General features: G+C 42.8%; 1 protein-coding gene across 7 annotated transcripts in view; it reads left to right on the top strand.

Moving 5' to 3' along the window:
• Window positions 1-24,987, top strand: part of DOCK11 (dedicator of cytokinesis 11) — a 209,900-nt gene that overhangs the window by 30,297 nt on the left and 154,616 nt on the right. The gene's annotated exons all lie outside the window — the stretch shown is intronic.

Below are 24,987 nucleotides of genomic sequence, written 5' to 3'. Positions count from 1 at the left end.
ATCTACTCCATTCAGTGATGAAAAATCTGCACATTTATGGAAGTCTGAGTGTATGATTAAGAAGCAGCCAGAAAAAGGATAGCTTAGGAAGCTTGTTCCTTTACTCACACGGGACTTCTCTTCCCCACTCATACACTGTTTGCTTCCTAAAACTGTTACTTGTACTTTCTTTAAAAAGTAGAGTGGATTAGAAACGTTTGTTCACATCAGAGGATACTAGCAAGAGGGTAAAAGGCAACCCGTAGAGTGCGTAAAAATACTTACAAGGCATATACCTGAGAAGCAGTTGATATACAGAATATGTAAGGAACTCCTGCAACTGAACAACAGCAATAGCAGAAACAAGTTTAAAACAGGCAAAGGATTTGAATAGACATTTCTCTGAAAAAGATAAACTAATGGTCAGTAAGCACCTGAAGGGGTGAATGTTGTAGGGCAGCAAGTTTTTTCCCCCCAGAAACCTTTTATTTAAGGAATATAAACTTCATGCATATCATAAATACAACTTTAGGAACATAGTGATTCTTCCTACCATACCCGCCCTCCCACCTGCTTGAGATGTTGGGAGTACTGGCTCAAGTCCTGACTGCTACACTTCCGATTCAGATCCTTGCTAATGCTCCTGGAAGGAGCAGATGATGACTTGAGTTCCTGCTACCCATGTGGGAGACTCAGATGGAGTTCCTGGCTCCTGGCTTCAGCCTGGTTCAGCCCTTGGCTATTGCAGCCATTGGAGGAGTGAACCAGTGGATGGAAGGTATCTCTGTCTCTGTCACTCTGCCTTTCAAATAAATAAATCTTTAAAAAATAAACACATGAGAAGATGCTAACCATCATTAGTTGTTAGGGAAACTCAAATGAAAACCAAAGGGACATGCCATCGTCTCCCTATTGGTATGGTTGCTGTCTGCTAAACTCGAAACTAAGGTGCTGGAGAAGATGTGGAGGGACTTGAAAGCCTGTGCATTAATGGTGGGAATGGAAAATGGTGCAACCACTGTGGAAAACAGTTTGGTAGTTTATCAAATTTAAATCTAGAGTTAACATATCAACTAACATTTCCACTTGTTGGCGCAATTGAGAACTTCTCTCCCAAACCACTGAAAGCAGAGACTCAAACAGATACTTGCACAGCAGTGTTCACAACAGCGTTATTCATAATACCCAAAAGGTGGAAACAACCCAAATGTCCACCAGCAAATGAAGATGTAAACAAAACGTGATGTACATATACAGGGCCTTCAAGCAGTTTATGGGAAAATGTGTAACATAAAAAATTATACAAGGATTTCAAGTTCTTTGCACCAAACTTTTTGAAGTACCCTCGTGTACACAGTGACGTGTTGTTCAGCCTTAAAGAGGAATAAAATTCTGACATGCTGCCACATGGACCTTACGAACATCATGCGAAGTAAAAAAAATTAGGGGGCCGCCACTGTGGCATTGCAGGTAAAGCCACCGCCTGTAGTGCTGGTATCCCATATGGGTGTGGGTTCGAGTCCTGGCTGCTCCACTTCCAATCCAGCGCTCTGCTATGGCCTGGGAAAGCAGTAGAAGATGGCCTAGGTCCTCGGGCCCCTGCACCCACGTGGGAGACCCAAAGGAAGGTCCTGGCTCCTGGCTTCGGATGGGCCCAGCTCCAGCCTTTGCAGCCACTTGGGGGAGTGAACCAGTGGATGGAAGACCTTTCTCTCTCTCTCTGCCTCTGCCTCTCTGTAACTCTGCCTTTCAAATAAATAAATCTTTTTAAAAAAAGAAAAGAAAAAAAATCAGACACAAAAGGACAAATATTGTATTCTTCCACTTATATAAGGAAGCTAGAAGAGGTAGATGCGTACAGACAGAAAGAGAACGAGGGCGTGAAGAGTTAGTATTTACTGCATACAGTTTCTGGCTGGGAGGATGGAAGAGTTTGGGAGTGTGTAGTGGTGATGATTGCAGAATGCTGTGAATGTATTTAATGCTGCTGAACCGTACACTTTAAAATGGTTAAAATGCTATACATGTTGGTATATTTTATCAAAATAAGAACTCCCCCTACCCCAAACTTAAGTTCATTATATTGTTTTTGATTATAATGGCAATACTTGTTTGTGCCAGAAAATCTGGTGGGAAACGGCAAAGGAAAAAGTCATAGTTCCTGTAGTTCCACCATTCATACTACATAAGCCTTTAATAATGCTTTAATCTGGCCATATTGTATCAGTAAAGATGGCAGTCACTTTCAGCCATTTCCTGTAGAGGTGGTACCATGACTCCTGTTTATTCCCTGGAGAAATGTCAACGTCTTAAGCCGCCATCAGAGAAGAAATTAAAAAAAAAAATGCCTGTCCTCAGCAGTGCAGGGTTTCTCAGGCAGTGACTCCATCATGGGGGCAGCTGCTGGGAAAAGCCCAAGGACCTGGAATCAGGAGATCTGGTTTTCGGCTCTGGTTGTATGCAGAGTATGCGGCAGAGCTGCAAAGTCTCTGGCCATTCTCGTGCTACACACAGAACTCCCAAACAGCATCACAGGTAGCAGACTTGGATTCCAATCCCCCTTATACCCGTTGTGGCTCTTGTTTGAAGAGAGAGAAAGAGAGGGAGAGAGAGAGAGAGAGAGAGAAAGCAAGGGCTCTTCTCTCTTGTATCCACTCTCAGCTCTTCTGCCCACTTGACTGCCCCAGGGCCTGGGAAAGGAGCTCTCCCAAGATCTCTGAGGCAGAGAGATACTGGAGCTGTGCACGGGGCTGCGTACCTGAGGACCACCTTGCTTTCGGCTTGTGGAGTTTACGAGAAAGCCCAGGCAAACCCCTGACGTGGCTAGAACTGCAGCTTTGCCAGTAAGTGCTAGTGCATTCCTGGGCTCTGGGAAATTCTTACTGGCTTAGGGCTGGCTTGCTCCCTGAGAAACACCTTCTAGTGGTCAGAGGAGAGAGGAAGAGGCTCAGTGGTTTAACAAAGGATGGGGTGGTTGATGCTGAAAGTTAGTAAGCATTTTAATGGACTCTGCCTTGAATTCCATAAATTTATTTGCCTTCCCACTTGAAAATGGGATATTATTATTTTTTAAAATTTTACTTATTTTTAAGAGAATGGGTGCTTTTTTAAGATTTTATTCATTTATTTGAGAGGCAGAGTTACAGAGAGAGAGAGGGAGAGACAGAGAGAGAGAGAGAGAGAGATCTTCCATCCGATGATTCAGTGCCCAGTTGGCCATAATGGCTGGAGCTGCGCCTATCCGAAGCCAGGAGCCAGGAGCTTCTTCCGGGTCTCCCACGTGGGTGCAGGGATCCAAGGACTTGGGCCATCTTCTACTGCCTTCCCAGGCCACAGCAGAGAGCTGGATCGGAAGAGGAGCAGCCAGGACTTTAACCAACACCCATATGGGATGCCGGCGCTGCAGGTGAAGACTTAGCCCACTATGCCACATCACTGGCCCCTAAATTTTACTTATTTCTGAGAGAGAGAGAGAGAGAGAGAGAGAGAATCTTCACTTGCTGGTTCACATCTGAGAGAGAGCGAGAGTGAGAGAGAGAGAGCGCTTCACTTGCTGGTTTACACCCCAAATGCCTACAGCAGCAACAGCTAGGACTGGACCAGGCTGAGGTCAGGAGCCTGGAACTCAGTTTGGGTCTCCCACATGAGTGGCAGGGACCCAAGTACTTGGACTAACACCTGCTGCCTCCCAGGGTGCACAGAAGCAGGAAGCTAGAATCAGAAGGAGAGCCATCATTCCAACTCAGTGATTCCAAGTGGGATATGGGCCTCCCCAGCAATATTATTTTTTAAGATTTACTTATTTGAAAGTCAGTTACACAGAGAGAGAAGGAGGGGCAGATAAAGAGAAAGAGAGAGCGGTGGGGTGGGGTGGGGTTTTACATTCGCTGGTTCACTCCCCAGTTGGCCACAACAGCCAGAGCTGGGCTGATCCGATGCCAGGAGCCAGGAGTTTCTTCCTGGTCTCCGACGCGGGTGCAGAGGCCGAAGGACTTGGGCCATCCTCTACTGCTTTCCCAGGCCACAGCAGAGAGCTGGATTGGAAATGAAGCAGCCAGGACTTGAACCAGCGCCCATATGAAATGCCGGCACTGCAGGCAGCAGCTTTACCCGCTACGCCACAGCACTGGCCCCAACTAAGCAACATCTTAACCATTGTGCCAAATGCCTGCTTCTGGATATTTTTTAAACATGGGATGGAAATTATATGAAGATTGGACTTTGCTGGCAAGAAATCCTTCAGTTGATGCAGGAGAAGCAGTAATCCTATTTTCTAGAATTATCTGGATTGTGAAATATGTTAACAGCATTGATGAAGTAATTACATGCATATTCCTCATGGGAACCAGTGCTATTCTTTGAATAGTTACCTATCATAGGAGGCCACAAGATTATCCCATAATGTTGTCAGTGCTTGAGAAACAGAGAATTTCCCTGGGAATAAGTTTATGAATCACAGGAGATGACCAGAACCTTTTTATGTAGTCTCTCTCTATATTTTTTATCATCAGATAAGTGTCTATGTTTTGAAAATAAAGAAGAACAAGCATTTTGGAAAAAAGCTGACTTCTGGTTTACTTGCATTTCTGTACATGTAAAATGACATCATTGTTGCCATCTCCCTTTGGTTTTTTCCCAGTTGATAAAGGTCCAGTCATTTTAAGTGAAAAGCTTCTCTTTTTTTTTTTTTTGACAGGCAGAGTGGACAGTGAGAGAGAGAGACAGAGAGAAAGGTCTTCCTTTTGCCGTTGGTTCACCCTCCAATGGCCACCATGGCTGGCGCGCTGCGGCCGGCGCACCGCGCTGATCTGAAGGCAGGAGCCAGGTGCTTCTCCTGGTCTCCCATGGGGTGCAGGGCCCAAGTACTTGGGCCATCCTCCACTGCACTCCTGGGCCACAGCAGAGAGCTGTCCTGGAAGAGGGGCAACCAGGACAGAATCCGGCGCCCTGACCGGGACTAGAACCCGGTGTGCCGGCGCTGCAAGGCGGAGGATTAGCATAGTAAGCCGAGGCGCTGGCCCAAAGCTTCTCTTTCTTATGCTGGGGCTTCGCGTAGCCTATTTAAGTTCCTAGCATTTGTAAATGCCCTGTGTGAAGACTTGAATAAGGATTGACCTTTTCTACTTTGGGGCACTGTGTCAGGCACGTAGCAAGTGCTCAATATATACTTGTTGGTGGATGTGTCTTAGAAATATAAGAGATTTTTGAACACTTGCCTCAAATTCCTCACACTCTGAGGTTACTCTTACACTGTTTAGAACACTGTAACTTAGGCATCCACTAAACAGTATGAATCCAATTTGGAAGGAGAAAAAATAGAAAAGAGGTGGAGGAATATCAAGATGTTAACTGTCGTCATCTATGGAAAATGGGTTTCTTTTTTTTTTCAAAGACTTTTTTATTTAATTATTTGAGAGGTAGAGTTGCAGACAGTGAGAGGGAGAGACAGAGAGAGAGGTCTCCCATATGATAGTTCACTCCCCAAATGGCTGGCACGGCCCGAGCTGTGCCAGTCCAAAGCCAGGAGCCAGGAGCTTCTTCCGGGTCTCCTACGTGGGTGCAGGGGCCCAAGCACTTGAGCCATCTTCTACTGCTTTCCCAGGCCATAGCAGAGAGCTGGATTGGAAGAAGAGTAGCCAGGCCTAGAACTGGCTCCTGTATGGGATGCCGGTGCCACAGGTGGAGTATTAACCTACTGCACCACAACGCCACCCCCGATTATGGCTTTCTAAATGACTTATTGTTTTCAGTACCTATTTTAATTAAACATTCAGCAGTGAATATGTATTGCTTTTATAATTACACAAACGCAATAAATCTTGTATAAGAATAATGCAGCCTGTGTATATGAAGCTCTTAAGGCAGTAGACCTTAACTTTTGGGGGGGGGCGGTCACATGCTTCTTTCTTTGTGCCTTTTCCCAGAAAACTGTACATAGGGCATTTTCCATATAATTTCAGAGTTTCACAGATCCCGGGTAGCCTATCCAAGGATCACTGAAAACCTCAGATTAGGACCTGCTTTAGGAAGTGGATAAAATTGCACTCCAAAAGGGCTTGGCTGCTAAAAATACATAGAAGGATGCCGAGTGCACTTTGTTGACATCGCTGTGGGAGCATCTGGTTCAGAGCACACTCCTTGGAACAGGCTGCGCCAGTCAGTCAGGGCACCATCGTAAGACAGAGACGTTTTCCCGCGGGGGAGACCTCCAGGGTTCTGTTGTGTCCTGCAGCACAGGGAGCTGCTGAGGTTGGAGGGCTGAGAGCCCAGCTGAACCGAGGGCTGGGGTCTGTGGGAATGAAGCCCCTGAGCACCCAGCTGGGCTTTCCTCCAGCAGCAGTAAGGACTGCTTGGGGCAGCATCAGAGCAAAATGAGCAGAGAGGTTTGAGCCGGGGCTGGAGAGTGTCAGTGGAGGTGATTCAGAATGACAAGTGGCGAGTGAGAGCACCATTGGCTGTGGGCTCCCAGCGGAACTGAAAATGAAAGCAGAATGGGGATGCACTGTCCCAGTGAGAGAATGATAAGGGCCACGTGAAGCTAGCTGGGGAATGTACTGGGAAGAAAGGATAGACTCTTTCCTTGGAACAACATGATTGTGTCATTATGACGAGGGTTCAGCCAAAAGCTATAGATAGAGGTGTGTAGAGGCTGGGTTGTTCTTAGTCTGCAGTCTCATGGGAACATTTGCAAGGGCTGAGAGTTAGCACTGTAGAATGGCGATGCCTGGGTAGGAGTATGGGGGAGTGCTTGCTGGAGCCTCTTGTAACCAGAGCCCATCTCAGTTTCTGGCATGTGTGACACTGCATGCACTTTGTAAAACTTTTAGGGGAGGAGGTAAGAAAACGTGCCTGTTGGCTCATTCAGCACACACACTAAATGTGAGCTCCAGAGAGTGAGGAGAGAGGCTGCCGAAGGAGGACATTTGGCAAGGAGAAAACAATTACCAGCATGAATGGAGTTTTGCTTTATTTATCAACTTCCTTTCAGGATGAATGTCCAGTCAACTTTATTTTCTACCTCCTGACAATTAACATTTCTTCATGTAGGAATGCTTTGTTCTGTGAAAACGTCATGCATGGTATTGTGAATTTACCAAAAGATAAGTTAGTGGGTATTGATTCATACTTTTAAAGTGTTCAACAAGAGGGCTCCTTTGAATAGTTACCCCAGTAGGTATATTTTAGTGAGTATTTTGGAGATTATAGCCATCTTAGACAGCTTTCAAGTGGCAAAAACAATCTCAACTCTGAGAGTTAGAAAGATACAGACAGGAGTGAGCATTTAGCCTAGGAGATAAGACACCCACATTCCATATTGGAGTGCCTGGGTTAGGTTCCTGGCTCTGGCTCCTGGCTCCAGCTTCCTGCTAATGCAGACCCTGGGAGGTATTGGTGATGGCTCAAATCATTGGGTCTCTGCGATTCACATGTGCAACCTGGATTGAGTTTCTAGCTCCTGGCTTTGGTCTGGCCGAGTACAAATCCTTCTGGGCATTTGGGGATTGAACCTGTGGATGAGAGAGCTTTGTTTCTCGAATAAACAAACAAATAATTAAATAGTTTTTAAAAAGATATTGACAGTGAATTCATAGTTTGCTCCTGCAGGCTTTCAAGATATCATTTGAGGGAGCTAGGGGCAGAGCAGTAAATAAGACAAAGACTGCAGTCACAGAACTTTCATTCTAGTGGAGACAGAAAAGGAACCAGTCAAGCACTGTCCTGCTTACCTGAGATACTGGCTAGGTTAGGGAAAGAGGCAAAGGTACTCACTCTAGGTATGATAAGGTGAGTAGCACTGGATAGGAGAGTGACCACTCATCCCTGGATAGACAGGCAGCTTCTTGGGCTCTTGGGGTGGGATGAGGGGATGGGGGGAGAATCAGGTAGAGGGGTCAGGAGCAGCACAGGTGAGATTATATGGCCCATCAGGGAATCTGCCCTGTTGGAGGGCATGGGCTAGAGGCCAGATCACAAGGGATCTTAGAAGCCTTGCTAACCAGTTTGGGCTGTGCTCCGCAGGCCCTGGTGAGCAATGGAAGGGGTTTAAACAAAGGCATACTGGGATCCAATTTATGTCTCATTAAAAGTTTAACCATTTTGCATCCATTAGTTGTTGAAAAAGTGTTGCAAATAATTAAGTGCAGATCAGCAGCTGATCTAAATGAAATTTGTCTCCATCTCACAAGGAAGATACAGGCGATTTTTCCTCTTTTTAAAAGACAGGTTCTTTGCATAAACAGAGCTCTCACTTTCTTTTCCTTAACAGTTTTGTATGCAACTCTGATGAGTAGTTTTCCATAATTCACTGTATTGCTTTCGGAAAATATAGACAATGGGGCAAATTTTCAGCCTGTGCTGTCATTTTATGGATTACTTTCCATTAGTGCTGACCTTCTGGCTTTCAGTGCATAAATATGAGCAAAACATCTGTTCATGTCATTCCCTCGCTTGAAAACCTCTGCTGGCTCCCCGGCGCCTACAATAGGAAATAGTCCAAACTCATTGCCGTGGCATACATGGCTGTCCACAGACGTGCCATCCGAGCTCATCTCGCCCTATGCTATTTATTCCTAGGCTGTACAGCTCTCGACTCACTGAACATGTATTTTTATTTCAGGATGCCAGGTGAATAAAGGTCTGCCATGGGAATTTTTAAACCGTCCTTCAAGGCTCAGCTCAGATGCCTTTTCTCTCAAAGCCTCCTTCACTGGTGGGCTTAATCATTCCCTAACCTGCATGTGCAAAGCATTCTGTGTACCCACTGTCCTAGCCCTTGTCCCATCACGATGGAACTCTCTGTGTAGGAGGCCACCTCTCCCTCTGGCCCATGAGTTTGTTAAGGGCAAGGCTCGCATGTTGCCTATCTTTATTCTCCTGGCTTTGTTGCCCATTGCCTGGCACGTGATTTGATGTTCAGTGAATGTATAGAATTAAGTCATGTATTTGGCATTTCCTTTTATACATGCTCCAGACGAGCCCTCAGGGAATAACAGAGCACCAAGCCTCATTCTGTGAAGCCTATGGCTACCCTAAATGTAGGATCCTCAGATATTGGAATGTAATCATTCTTTTTTTTAAAAAAAAATTTCTTTTAAATTCTTTGAAAGGCAGAGAGACACAGGGAGAGGACTGTCATCATTGGTTCACTCCCACATCAACTGGTGCTGGGCCAGCGAGAAGCCAGGAGCCGAGAACTCAGTCTGGGTCTCCCCCTTGTGTAGCAGGGACCTGAGCACTTGAGTTTTCAACTGCTGCCTCCCAGGGTGCGTGTTAGCGGGAAGCTGGAATAGGGAGTGGAGCCAGGACTGGAACCAGGCACTCCTATACAGGGTGAGGCATCTCAAGCATCGTTCTAATTGCTGTGCCAAATTCCCACCCCCAAACCTAACCATTCTAAGGTTTCTGCCCTGGGGGCTCATCTTTGCAGTAAGTATTGGAAGTTTGTTTGTATTTTTTTTTTTTTTATGAATAAGGATGTGAAACTGGGTATGTTTTTTCTGTTTTTGTTTTCTAAGCTGCTTTATTGAGTTAAAATTCACAAACATACACCTTACCAATTTGAAGTGTATATTTTTTTTAGAGATTTATTTTATTTATTTGAAAGAGTTATAGAGAGAGGGAGAGACAGAGAGAGAGAGAGGTCTTCCATCTGCTGGTTTACTTCCCAAATGGCCGCAGTGGCCGGATCTGGGCTGATCTGGAGCCAGGAGCTTCTTCCAGGTCTCCCCATGTGGGTGCAGGGGCCCAAGGACTTGGGCCATCTTCTACTGCTTTCCCAGGCCACAGCAGAGAGCTGGATGGGAAGTGGAACAGCTGGGACTGGAACCGGCACCCATTAAAGGCTGCTGGTGCCACAGGCAGAGGCTTTAGCTCACTATGCCACAGTGCCAGCCCCGAAGTATATATTTCAATAGTTTTTTAAAAAAGTTTTATTTTATTTATTTGAAAGAGTGTTAGAGAGGTAGAGACAGAGAGAGGTCTTCCACCCACTGGTTCACCCCCCGAAATGGCCACAACGGCTGGAGCTGAGCCAGGAACCAGGAGCTTCTTCTGGGTTCCCATGTGAGTACAGGGGCCCAAGCACTCAGGCCATCTTCCACTACTTTCCCAGACCACCAGCTGGGAGCTGGATTGGAAGTGGAGCAGCCGGGAATTGAGCTGGCATTGGTGGCGCTGTAGGCCTGGGCTTTAACCCACTGTGCCAGAGCGCCCTTAAATAGATTTTTAGTATATTCACAGATATGTGCAATCATCACCACAGTCAATTTTAAGACATTCTCATCACTTCAAGGTCATTTATTTAAGATGTTCAAAGAGCCTTTCATAGAGGTCAACCCCTAAGAATGTTTAAAGATGGTATCTGGTGATAGGGGTTTGTCATAGGGAAGCAAATTGGCTTAGTGAAGGAAATGGAGATTGTAGGTAGGTCAGGCTTTTTTGTTTTAGAGGAAGATGTGTTTAAGAAACTGAATACCTAAGGGATGGTTACCCTAGGGATACTGGTCTGATTCAATACTCTAAGTAGAGAGAGAGGGTAAACTATAGGAGCTGTACCACAAAGAGAGAGCCCATAAAGCTGTACAATGTGGATAAGAAAGAGATATGAGTTTCTGGATGGACAAGAGTTGGGAAAATAATTCAAACTTACTAATGGGAGAGTAGGCTCTGAGCTTAATTACATCTCCTGACATTTTAAAGAGGTAAATGCAAGAAAAGACAAAGGAACTGTCCCTTGATTTATTTTAATATCTTTTAGGTTATCTTATCTCATGCACTTCAAATATTGATAGGTTCAAACAAGATAGAGATAATTTCAGTTAATGGGTAGAACCAATATGACCAGGTATGGGAAACTAAAATATTTGTACAAGGATGCGTTTTTGCCCTGTCAGGGTTTATTATCAAAATGGGGCCCATCAGTTGTATTTATTACATTATCAGAAGCAAATTAATGGGATCAGTAGACCAATGGTCTGGTCCAATGTAGCAAATGATGGGTGAGTGCTTTACAGATTACTAAATTTTGTAAGTAAGTTTATGCTGCTTTGTTCAAATGTCACCAAAAAAAAAACATTTAAGCATACAGGTTTTCATTGAGTATAAGTCATTTAGCTGGCTAAATCTACATACTTGTAGAACATCTGTGGACTTTACATTTTTTTTTCTGCTTGAGAATGCAAAACATGCTATGATTCTGTTTATAAAACTTGGGAAAAAATCAATAGCATTTCTTTTGTGCTTGTGTGTGTGTTACAAGTTTACACTCAGATCCAGGGCAGGTTGTAAGTTATTTGACAGGCATAAAATGAGTACAATCTAATTTCTTTTTGCATGAATGAATTATTTACAGTAATGTGTGTATCCATGTGAAATTGTTAAATTCTTTGATTCATTAGAAAGATAGCCATCATTATATATAACCATGATACATTTTTTTCTTTGCTGAAGAATGGAAACAATATTCCTCTAATTTTTTTTATTTAAGAAGTATTTATTTCATTTCATTTGAAAGAAAAAATGAAAGAGCTCTCCCTTTTGCTGATTCACTCCCCAAATGCCTGAAACAGCCAGGCCAAAGCTGGGAGTTCAGAGTCCAATTCTGGTTTCCTACATGAGTGTCATTTGTATTTGAGCCATCACCTGATGTCTCCCAGGGTATACATCAGTAGGAAGCTGGAATTGCAAGTGGAGCCAGGACTTGAACCCAGAACTCTGATATGGGCATCTTAACCACCAGGCCAAATATCTACCCCTATTATAATTTTAAAAAGGTACTCTCCCATTCTTTCAATTTCTTCAAGCCCCTTTCATGTTTGTTTGTTTATTTATTTATTTATTTATTTTACCTTTTTTAGTCTTACTTTTGAGTCATCTAAATGCCAGTCAGCAAAAAGTGAACACAAGAGGTCAGGAGAACTTGAATTCAGATCATTTTTCCTACCTGTCAGCATGTTGAGTAAAGTTATAATTTTGGCTAAATAAGGTTTTGTGATAGAGTTCATCAAAATTGTATTTATTCATTTGTAGATAATCTAGATTATTGACATATATCTGAATTGGCTGTAATGAAAAACATTTGTTAACGAGAATGAATGAATCACAGAGCATGGCTAGTCTTGTTAATTAGTTTAAAAAGGCATTTATTTATTTGAGAGGCAGAGTTATAGACAGAGAGGGAGAGACAGACAGAGGTCTTCCATTTGCTGGTTCACTCCCCAAATGGCTACAATGGCTGGAGCTGAGCTGATCTGACATCAGGAACCAAGAGTTTCTTCCAGGTCTCCTACACGAGTGCAGGGGCCCAAGCACTTGGGCCATTCTTCGCTGCTTTCCTAGGCACATTAGCAGGAACCTGGATCGGAAGTGGAACAGCACCCATATGGGATGCTAACGCCACAGATGGAGGCTTAGCCTACTAAGCTACAGCACAGGTCTCTAATTTCTTGGTTTAAAAATATATATCTCTCTCTGTAACTCTGCCTTTCAAATAAATAAATAAAAAAGACGAGTTCTCAAGTTTATGTCAATAGCGAAGTAGACTTCGAAACAGGAAATTATCTGAAATTAAAAAATTCTTTTCTATGCTAAAACTTTAAGAAGGAAAAAAATAGGTTTTAAATTTCCTCAGTGATTCTATGCTAGATTTAAATACCTTTAGAATCTTGTTTTGCTGATTCTTAGGACATTAAGTTGTTCCTAAATGAAAACGTGGAACTGAAAATGAATTCTGAAAGTGTTAACCACTTGTTCTCTCCCCTGTGTGCTGCCATTTGGGCTTGGAAGGCCCGTGTGTAAGATCTGTCCCTTTGTATTACTCAGCTGAGGCTCCCTCTGAGCCACAAAAGCTTCTGGCTTTGTAGTTCTCAGGACTCTACCAGGTTTTGTGGAGGATATTGAGATGAATTCGCCATGGTTCCTTAACAGTATCTTTCTGTTGTTTTTTGTAACTTGATTCTTAGACACTTGAAGTTGAATATGTCAAGTCCTCTCTGCAAAGTGAAAGACCTAAGGTGCTAATCCCTGCTCATTGATGGCAACTGCTAAATTGGTAGCAACAGCTTAGAACTGTGAAACTCCTTATCCAGCTGCATTACAAGCTCTGGAAGCTAGTCATGCTTAGCATCACTGGGGTGATGGAGAAGGCAAGGTCTCATTTGGTAAACATGACAGCATAGCTTGAGTAAACTTCAGAAGACCCTAAAATGCAAAGTCCATCCAAGGAAATAAACTATCGTAGGAGTGAGGCTAAGGAAATGACTTGTGTTTGTTAACTTTAGTGCCATAGATTTGAGGGTATCATGGTTAAGAGCACTGCCTTGAAGCCCATCAGCTATAAATTTGAATCTCAGCTCCACGAATGTGTGACATTGGACCTGTAAAGCCTCAGTTCCCTAATCTTTATAATAGGTGCAGTAAAAGAGCCTCTCTTGAAATCCATGCATACAAGGCAGTCTTCAAAAAGGTTGTGGAAAATGTGCATGAGTAAGTGCCACAATAAATGGTAAAGACAGTAAAGGACTGAAATGCGAGAGGAAGGATGTTGGACAATCACAATAACTGACCCCCTGGTGTGGATGAGGAATAAGCATGATCCAATCATTTCATGAAAACTATGATCTGTTTGCTTTAAGAAAGATCAATATCTTGAATGCAATTTCTATTTGGATTCTTATGCCAAGATTTGCCCTGAAAACAATCTTCATAAAATATGTTCACATCTATTTTGCCAAGTTGGGTTGTACTAATTGAAAAGATGGCCGGCCCACTCTCCCCTGGCATCATCATTAGATTATAGTAATTCAAAGCTCCTTCAGAAATTGGAGTTCCAACTGGGGAAGATAGCAAAAAATGAGGCCATGGAAGCTAATCATGCTTAGAAGACATAACAGGGTCATAACAAAGTCAAGTACTCTTGTTTTGAACCTTATGAAAAAGTTCCTTAATTATGATTCCTTGTTGTGCCGTTGAGTGTCCCCCTTTAGAAATCTCTAGAACACAGTGATAGCTTTCTCATTCCTGTCAATCACAACCAACTCTTGCTCTTCTTCATCTTCAAACACCACTCTTAAAAGTTAGTTACTGGGGCCGGCACTGTGGTGAAATGAGTAAAGCCTCCGCCTGCAATGCTGGCATCCCATATGGGCGCTGGTTCGAGTCCCAGCTGCTCCATTTCCAATCCAGCTCTCTGCTATGACCTGGGAAAGCAGTAGAAGATGGCCCAAATCCTTGGGCCCCTGCACCGTCATGGGAGACCCAGAGGAAGCTCCTGGCTTTGGATCAGTGCAGCTCTGGCCGCTGGGGCCATATGGGAAGTGAACCAGTGTATGGAAGACCTCTCTCTCTCTCTCTCTCTCCCTCTCTCTGCCTGTCCTCCTCTCTCTGTGTAACTCTGACTTTCAAATAAATAAATACATATTAAAAAAAAAGTTAGTGAACCAAAATGGTAGAATAGGGAGGGAGTTTACTGCTTTAATCTAGGGGAAGATAGTTTAAAAAAAAAAAAAAGTGGAGAGAGTGCAATCTCAGGGAAGAATTAGGGAAAAAACAGCAGAGGAAAACTCCATGCAAATTGGACCTATGTGTGTGGGGGTGTGTGTGGATGTGCACAGCTCAGGACCCCAGCAGCCAAGAACCTCAGCATCAGCTTTGAAGAGTGAGGTGAGACCAGACTGCAACAGCCCAAGCCACTGGCGATAAATCTGCCGGAAGAGCCTGGTGTGTCTGGCTTGGAGCCCTGTGTGAGACAATGTATCTGCCAACCTAGAGGAGAAAGAAACGGAGGCATGCTTCTCTCTGCCCGACCACACTGCACTGACATCCTGTAACAGGCCGAGAGAGGGCAGGTGCCATTTTGGAAATAAGTAACAGCTGTGACAGCCTGTGTCCACGTGCCCAGCAATTAGCTGAGCGGAGACACCCGACTCTGGCTGGGAGCACTGACAGAGGTCTGGGTGCTCCTGACTGTGGGAGCCTTTGTGTTGGGACTGTGAAAACACTGTGGCTGCGTGGGAAGGCACAGGATGTGGCTGGGTCTTTGGGCAGTCACTGTGGGCAGCTCTACACGTTCGGGGCTCTCAGATTCTCTGGTGAGGGTCATTGCTGTGTGATCTGTGCTCACACCTGGACTACGCAGATCCTTTGTGTGGTTCTTGTGGCAGCATGAACGAATATTATACCCACTGGGGCTAGCAACCAAGCATTGGTCTCCTTGGAAGGGAGGAGGTGATTGTGAGACTAGGCCAACAAGAGCAGATTAATCCTCCCCTCTGATTAAAAAAAGAGATTTACCACGCCCAATTTGGGTGAGAGAGAAGCCAGATTACTTTCAGAGGATCTCCAATTAGACTTGGACTAGGAGAGAATGGCGATATGTAGTCCAAATCTTAAGAGAAAAGAACTGTCAACCCAGAATACTGTACCCTAAGAAGCTCTCATTTATGAATGACGGTAAAATAAAGACTTTCCATAACAAACAGAAATTGAAAGAATTTGTCATCACCCGTCCAGCCTTACAAAAATTGCTTAAGGATGTGCTACACACAGAAACATGGTCATCACTGTGAAAGAAGGTGAAGGCAGAAAACCTCCCATGAAAAGTACAGAAGAAATCCAAAGTAAGCAATAGGAACATTTATCGAAAAACGGTAGGGAAATTGAACTTTGGTTTTTCTTCTGTAGTTCCTTAGATTTTAGAATATCCTGCTATTGGGAATCTGGCCACATATTAAGGCAATCTGTTTTTGAATCTTTTTTTAAAAAAGAAGGCATTGATCATATTGGACCATCTTTTTTTTATTATTATTACTTACCATTTGTGTGATTACAGTGTTAAGTCATAATTCTTCTTTTTTTTTTAAATAGGCCTTTTTTTCCTTAATATTTTACTTATTTATTTGAGAAGTAGAGTTACAGACAGTGAGAGGGAGAGACAGAGAGAGAGAGGTCTTCCATCCGCTGATTCACTCCCCAGATGGCCCCAACAGCAGGAGCTGTGCCAATCCGAAGTCAGGAGCCAGGAGCTTCTTCCAGGTCTCCCACACAGGTGCAGGGGCCCAAGGACTTGGGCCATCTTCTACTGCTCTCCCAGGCCATAGCAGAGAGCTGGATCGAAAGAGGAGCAGCTGGGACTCGAACCGGCACCCATATGGGATGCTGGCGCCGCAGGCAGAGGATCAATCTACTGCACCACAGCACCGGCCCCAAGTCATAATTCTTATTTCTTTGAGCAGAATACTGTATCAGTTATTTTAAATGAATTTTCCCTGTCTTTGAAGCTTAGTCTGTAAATGTGTTGCCACAAAATAAAATACTTGGATTTGCATTACCTGAATACTTGAAAACTAAAATTGATAAGATACATTATGTAGTGAAATTAGGTTTTTATTTCTGGATAAAATTAGAAATGAAATAAAGATTTGAACTGCTCAATATATGAAAATAATGATAGTGCTTATAAGCACTGTGAACCCTTTTGTGTTTGAGGCTTCCAAAATTCAAGTGTTTACTAGATTTTTCTCCTGAAACCCTGCTCTTCTTTTCTGTGCCTCATAAATTTACTCTTATTGTTGATGTTGTGAAACAACAGGGTTAAAGTGTCATTCCATCTGTGCTCATTACTAATCCCATAGCTTTTCTAGTTAGGAAAAATATAGTCTCACAAATAGTCTTAGTGTCTTTTTTTGGTTAATATTTTACCTACTAATGGTATTTTAGATACCTTTAAACATTTTAATTAGGTATGTATAAAAATTTAATACTACATTAACATGTTGTTTGAACTAGATAGTGAGAGTAAGAAAAAAAAACTAGCTTATTGAGGCTGTAGATGTTCCATTAGTTTGATTTCAACATTTTAAGGGAATTTCAGAGATAGGTTGAGACCTGACAGTATCCGTTACAGTAGCTCCTGAGATGTGGAAAGGAACCCCGGAAGCAGTGGAGGACCTGTGAGGGCATCTACTTGCCATGGTTGTTGTAGTGTGCTCGTACTTAAATACAGCTAGTGACACTGACATTTTTGTTGCCCAATAATCTGGAGTAGTGTCCTGCGTTTATCTGTACTAAAATAACTATAAATTCATGAAATCTATAAAGAAAAAAACTTTACACTGTATTGTACTTGGGAGCCTTTGTACAGCTAGGTAAAATTTCTATGATACAAAGTATTTGGATTTTAAAATTTTTTATAAGGAAGAAGACATGGTAAAATTCCGTGTGCTTACATGATAACTTGCTTACTGAGTTTCAGAAGAAAAATATGAAATGAGTGATTGTTACTGCATTAGCTATAATGTTAAGCTGGCAAATTTTAGCATAAAGCTTAAATCTGTGTTTCTCAAATGTGAACCATAGTCGTCTAATGCTGCTTTGTATATAATGTAACAGCTACAAATAGTCTCAGCATTGAACATGTATCAGTACCTCTAGATGAATGCAACCTTTGATGTAGGTGTTTTGATATACCTCAAAAGTGTCTGAGTGTGGATTTGTTCATCTGTTTGGTATTGAAGATAATTCCTGTTCTTTTTTTGTTGTTGTTGTTCCATATTTTCATGTTTAAATTTGAATTTTTACTACTGTTAATTTAAGTACAGTTTGTTCAATAATTAAAATGGGGTTGTCAGTGAAGGAACTTAAAAACAGCCTCATTCATGCAACTGCTTGAGTAAAAACCACACTTTGTGTTCTATTTTCATGCACTTTTAGTGATCTTTCTGTTTAAATATAAGAGATGATGTTTAGGCTTGTTTCTGCTTAATAAAGCTTTTTACCATTGACTAAATGAAAGTATCTTTTTGAAGAGATTTATGTTCTGTAAATAAAAATTGGTTGACACAGTAAAAAAAAAAGAAATGCAAAGCTTACCCCTCCATAAAGATAAAAAAATAAAAAATAATATGCATTAAAAAAAGTTACCTAGTCTCTGATTTTACAGAGTGTATGAGTAAAAGTGGAAGACAGGATGAAATGAGTCTGTACATGAGTCTACCCACATAGTAAAATTCTTTTGATCGATATAAATGGAAATACTTGGAATCCTATCTCTTCATGTGCAGAAACACTCCCAGTTGCTTTGTTGGAAGAAGTGGCTACCAGAGTCTATGATAGATAGAGCAAAGCTGTATATTACAACAGTGTCTGAGATGAACTCAAAAATCTTCGGTTTCTCTGCCTTCCCTACTAGACTGTGAGCTTCTAAAGGGCACGGTCGGGTTCTTTTCTTGTCCACGTTGCCAGGGGCTAGCCCAGGGTCTGGACCTCAGTGGGGACTCAATCAATGTATGATACAGTGAACTCGTTGTTTTCTGTGCTGCAGGAAATTGCTTGTGCCCCCGGTGGCCATTTTGAGTGCAAAGGGTTATTTTAAGATAGTCTCTGGAGAAGGCACTGTAACTCTATTACAAACATCAGAAACAAAAGGAGAGCTGAATGGCTTAGGGGGCTTGGAGAATATTCCCAAGTGAGGGAGGTGGGAAGGAGAGGCACCTCTTTTGTAAGCATTCTACTTCATTCCTAAGACTTGTTCTTGTCAACATGAAAATATTCGGATGCCATTGAAATTGTAGTCTGACTACAATACTGCGAAAATGAGCTATCTTTTGGACTAAATCTTTGTTTCCTACACCAGTTGTTGCCATGCTCCTTCTTGTATTGAAACTTAATTAGGAGGATGGGGGTGGTGGTGATGGTGCAGATTAAAATTGGCCCAGTGCCCACTGTTAAGATTTCTGCCTGCTCACTGGTCTTCCTGGCAGGGGGATAAAGGAGTGATTCTATGAAGCCAGTGTTCACTCTAGACTTGCAGAAGAGACATTCTTAGAATTCTTAAGGAGAACTAGTCTCTTAAGTAAAAGATTTACTGGTAAACTAATGACCTTTAGTATAATATCTAAGCAGAAATAACCCAGGCTGATTTTTTGCATTGCTTATGGAGAAATATTACATGAGTCCTATTGCATTTTAAATGAAATGAAAATTATGTGGCTAAGTTTCTAAAGACAGCATATATAGGCTCACTAAGTCATGTGTGCTTTTGAACACGAGTGGTCGTATTTGTTTTAGGTTTACAAGCATGGTTTTTGATTTATACGAAAATATGTAAGATGATGAAAAGAGCAGTAATTTTGCATGGTGGGTGTCCAGGGGCCGCCACATTAGTGTACCATCTAAATGAGGATGCTTTGTTACTGAGTGAGTCTGTGGCTTCCTGTCTTTGGACCAAGCTGCCGATTGCAACTGAACAAGTGCTGATGAGCTTCCTCTTTTGCTTTCTGTCCTTTCCCCCATGCTAGGGATAGAAAGTTATCTCAGTTTGTTGAATTGTATGTATTTCCCAATTTTAGGATTTAAACGGGGAAGTCCATTGATATTTGACCCCTTTTAGATGGAATGAGCGTGGAATAGTGTACTGTGTCCCAAAGGATGGTTCACAAATTGGCATTTTAAATTTTACTTTATTAGGGATTAAGGAAAGACTGATTCTCCTTTATAGAGTGATATAAAGCTTTCTTTTTCAATGAATGCATTTCAACAATGAAGATATTTGATTTGAAGAAAAATACTAAGTAAATGTTAGTATGGAAGGTGTGGTAAGTTAGGAGTGTTGTGGCATAGCAAGTTAAGCCACCACTTGAGATATTCCTCTGCTTCCGATCTAGCTTCCTGATAATCCAACCGGGAAGGCAGTGACGATGGCCCAGGTGTTTGGGCCCCTGCAATCACGTAGGAAACTCAGTGGAGTTCCTGGCTTTTGGCTTTGGCCTGGCTCAGAGCTGGCTGTTGTAGCCATTTGGGGAGTGAACCAGCAAATGGAAGATCAATCAAACTCTCTTTGTCACCTGCCCCATCACCCTGCCTTTCTTTTTTTTTTTTTTTTCTTTTTTGACAGGCAGAGTGGATAGTGAGAGAGAGAGACAGAGAGAGAGGTCTTCCTTTTGCCGTTGGTTCACCCTCCAATGGCCGCCACGGCTGGCGCGCTGCGGCCTGCGCACCGCACTGATCCAAAGGCAGGAGCCAGGTGCTTCTCCTGGTCTCCCATGGGGTGCAGGGCCCAAGTACTTGGGCCATCCTCCACTGCACTCCCTGGCCACAGCAGAGAGCTGGCCTGGAAGAGGGGCAACCAGGAAAGAATCCGGTGCCCCGACCGGGACTAGAACCCTGTGTGCCGGCGCCGCTAGGTGGAGGATTAGCCTATTGAGCCGCAGTGCCAGCACCCTGCCTTTCAACTAAATAAATAAATATTTTTTAAAAATCGTGGAGGTTGTACTTGCATCCCGAAAATTCCAATTTAAGAAAAAAAGAGAGAGAAAAGGGATCAGGAGTTGGATGAGCGGGGTTTGCATCCTGTTTCTGCTACTAATGTAGACTGATGAACTTAAACCTCTACATCAGCCTCTTCATTTACAGTATTGCAATGATGACATTTTCTTTCTTTACTTGGCAGGTTTTTGGTATTAAAAAGGGAGAATGTATGAGGACCTTCAAAAAGTTCATGGAAAATCTGTTATAAAAATGCATATTTTGAATAACTGTGGATTTCAAATTTTTTTGTCCCAAAGCAAACGTATCTTTTAATTCCATTTTCCATGAACTTTTTGAAGTACCCTTGTATGTGAAAATGTTTCCTTAAGGCTGCAAAGTGATCTTTAAATGAATTGATAAAAAGAAACTGATAATATTACTAGCAACTGATTTCAAGAGCACTTAAGAATCAGTGAATGAGAACTTTCAAAGACAGATCATTTTGTTTTGTTTTGTTTTCCCCATAGTGAAAACGGAGTCAGTTCCAAATTTAGGTTGACAGTTTTCCTGTCACTCCTTCTGAAGAAAAGACTGAAACATATGCTCGCTTCTCTCCAGATTGTGTAAATGCCTTTCCCTTTTACTTACCAGTGCTGCAGAACTGTATAGAAGTATACAGTGTGGGGACTGGCTCTGTGGCTAGTTGACTAAGCCTGGGCGTCAGTTCAAGTCCCAGGTGCTCCACTTCTGATCCAGCTTTCTGCTTATGGCCTGGAAAAGCAGTAGAAGATGGCCCAAGTGCTTGGGCCCCTGTACCCACATGGGAGACCCGGAAAAGGCTCCTGGCTTCAGATTGGCACAGCTCTGGCCAATGCGGCCATTTGGGGAGTGAACCATAGGATGGAAAACCTCTCTCTGTCTTTCCCTCTCTGTGTCTGTAACTCAGTCTCTCAAATAAATAAGTAAAATCTTTAAAAAAAAAAAAAGTATACAGTGGGACTTTGTTATTACTTGAATGTTTCTGAAGTACCTACCATGTATTATAACACACAAATTTCTGGAATTCTGAAAAAGTACCTTGGGGCTGCCACTGTGGATTAAAGCTCCGGCCTGCAGTGTAGGCATCCCATATGGGCTCAGGTTCGAGTCCTGGCTACTCCACTTCTGATCCAGCTCCCTGTTAATGTGCCTGGGAAAGCAGTAGAAGATGGCCCAAGTGGTTGGGCCCCTGCTCCCACATGGGAGACCAGGAAGAAGCTCATGGCTCCTGGCTTCGGCCTGGCCCAGCCTGGATCATTGCAGCTGTTTGGGGAGTGAGCCAGCAGATGGAAGATCTCTCTCTCTCTCTCTCTCTCTCTCTCTGTTTCTCTCTGTAACTCTGTCTTTCAAATTAATAAAATAAACCTTTAAGAAAAAAAAAGCATCTTTGCAGGCCAGTGTGCAGACTGACAGAAAGGATACACCAGCAACCTGAAAGACCGTTTCTTAGTGTGGTACAAGCATTTTTAGGTTGACTGTATGAGTTTGATAGCAGAATGATAAAGCTAAGGACAAATGTTGGGTGCCCGTTGGTCACAGTCACCATTAAATAATAATTCTAGAAGTCGAAAGTTTTCCTTCTCTGATGCCAGCAGAGTTACAACTGATGCCCCCTGGAAGGGAAATACAGGATTTCATTCCCTACTCCTTTTTCTCATAGGGATGAAGCCCAATTCATCGGCTGCATATTTCATCAAGGGAAGCTTTGGGAGACCCAATAGCCACCTCAACTTTTGTGCAGTGGAGTTAATCCTGACAACAGAAATAGGAGTGAGGCCCCAGAATACTTGATCAGTTTTAAGTGAAAAGTGAAACCTTACTTTCTGTAGCATGAATTTATGACCTTCCAAACACAGGGGGAGGTGTTAGTTTCCTTTTCTAGAAGGCGTATACTGTACGCTTAAAACAGTGGTTCATTTTGACATAAGTTTTTCTATGTTAACTTGACAGCTACCCTATTAACTTTGACAGTCAAAGGAGGATTTTTCTGGGTATTTTTTGTTTGTTTTTCAAATTTCCTTGATGCATGCACTTGTGAAATTATTGTGCAGAGAAGTTAACAGATGCTAATTCAACACACAGGTTAAACGTTGGAATTTGGGGGCTATTTTTGGAATCTGTATTGGAATGATAGTTGGCAGCAAAAGCAAGACTTATATTTTTTTAATGTCTAAAACTTCCTTTCTAGATACTAGGGCTCTATTTATTCAACTTTTCTGAGAAATCAATCACTGACTACAAGTGTTAGATCTGGAAAGTACAGTCAATTTCCTTTTACTTGGGTCCTTGAAAATGTGGTAGGTATAGCATGAGAGAGTCAGATTTTCCTAGTGAAATCTCTGAATTTCCCAACTAGCGTTTGTTGCTTCTCTTTAACTCATTTTGCACTAGTATTCACAGACACAATAAAGATGATCAGCTTTCTTTGATCTCCTGGGTCTACAAATTCAAATTTAATACTTGAGATAAAGCCTCTCTCTTTGTTAGGATCTTTTAGAGTGGTTGAACATTGGTTCTTATTGCTTAAAGTGGTTTACTTTAACCTCCAAGTAATCTTATGGAGGACATTCTAAGATGCCCTTTAGATATGCAATAATAGCCATGATCTATTGTGAGTCATGTATGAAAGCCATTCCACATTGTGTGGATGCAGTATATCAGAGACTGCCTCAAATACTGTGTATGCAACTATAAATATAACCCTGATTCCATTATTATATTGTTTTAATGTGTCTTACATATGAGTTTTCTTTATACAGTTTTTACTATAAAATCTTAAGAAAACAATTCCATTTCGGTAAAACATTATTATTAGAAATCATTGATATCTGCCCACCTTGGTTTAGAATAGTGTGTCAAGGCATGATTCTGGTTGAATCCAAATATCTCAACGTTCACTCCATAGTTAATGATTGGATGCCTGACATTGTGCCAGGTTCTGTTGTAAGTACTGGAATTAGAGCAGTGAACAAATAAAATTCTTGTCCTCAAATAAGCAGAGAGGTAAAATAGATGGTATATCAGATCATAGTAAGTTCAATCATGGAACAAAAATGTTGGGAAGGTAGGTAGTGGGATCCTATTCCAAGTTAAGTACTTTGCACATCAGTATCTTTGTGTATTTCTTTTTAAAGAGAAATTAATTTTTTATTCATTCATTTTCATTTATTTGTGTGTGTGATAGAGAGAGAGATCTTTCACTCACTGTTTCTTCCACATATGCCCACACCTGAAACTCCCCATATGCCCATGACAACCAGGAGCCTGGAACTCAGTCCAGGTCTCCCATATGAGTGGCAGAGACCCAAGTACCTGAGCCATCATCCACTGCCTCCCAGGGTGTACATTATTAGCAGTAACCTGGATTGGAATTGGAATAGGAATAGTCAGGACTCAGACCAGCCACTCTGAGATGGGATGTGACCTTCTCAAGCAGTGGCTCAAACCTGCACCAAATGCTCCCCTCCATCTTGGTACATTTCTGAGGGGAGGAAAAGCTGGCTGTGTAAGAGAGTCACAGACAGGTTTGAACTCCAGCTCGGAAAGCACGCAAATTACTTAATGTAAGTCCAGGAACTCCCCATAAAATGGGGATACTGATTAAACCTATTTCCTAAGATTATTATGAGTTTTATATGAGAAAATGTACCAAAAAGATCCTGACTGGCATATATTTATAGAAAATGTTCAATTGGGGCCTGCATCATGGTGCAGTGGGTTAATCCTCTGCCTGCCATATGGGTGCTGGTTCTAGTCCCGGCTGCTCCTCTTCCAATCCAGCTCTCTGCTATGGCCTGGGAAGGCAGTAGAGGATGGCCCAAGTGCTTGGGCCCCTGCACCTGCATGGGAGACTGGGAGGAAGCACCTGGCTCGGATGGGTGCAGCTCCGGCTGTTGCAGCCATCTGGAGAGTGAACCAACAGAGCGAGGGCCTTTCTCTCTGGCTCTCCCTTTCACTGTCTGTAACTCTACCTCTCAAATAAATAAATAAAATCTTAAAAAAAAAAAAAAAGAAAATGTTCAGTAAAGGCTCACTATCAAGATTGCTTTTTTTTTTTTTTTTTTTTTTTTTTTGACGGGCAGAGTTAGAGACAGAGAGAAAGGTCTTCCTTCCGTTGGTTCACCCCCAAAATGGCCACTACGGCCGATGCGTTGCGTTGATCCAAAGCCAGGAGCCAGGCGCTTCCTCCTGGTCTTCTATGTGAGTGCAGGGCCCAAGGACTTGGGCCATCCTCCACTGCCTTCCCGGGCCACAGCAGAGAGCTAGACTGGAAAAGGAGCAACCGGGACAGAATCCGGCGCCCCAACTGGGACTAGAACCCAGAGTACCAGCGCCGCAGACAGAGGATTAGCCTAGTGAGCTACAGCACCGGCAAGATTGCTCTTAATAGTTAAGTCATACCCAGGATTTCTCAGCATGGCAGAGCCTGCTCCTTGTTACTGTAGCCACAGACTGGGGCCTTGCTATCAAAGGCCACTGCACCTGGAAGTTCAGCTGGGATCCATTGGTTTTGCCACCTGGAACCTCACCCTTTCATGCCCTGTTCATGGGCGCACACATCTCCATTATTCATGCTTGCCCCAGCTCTGTGAGAACTTGGTACACCCTTTACACAGTGTGCTCTATACAGGGTTCGCACGTGGCTGTTGATACTTTCTTCCCTTCAGTTACCCAGTGACCAGTGCATAGTAAATAAATATTAACCGACAGGCTTCCAAATATACCATT

The sequence above is a fragment of the Oryctolagus cuniculus genome, chromosome X, assembly GCF_051225735.1.
Source record: "Oryctolagus cuniculus isolate XC-2025 breed Fujian yellow rabbit chromosome X, ASM5122573v1, whole genome shotgun sequence".
NCBI classification, from domain to species: Eukaryota; Metazoa; Chordata; class Mammalia; order Lagomorpha; family Leporidae; genus Oryctolagus; species Oryctolagus cuniculus.
This window is presented reverse-complemented; position numbering and strand designations above follow the sequence as displayed.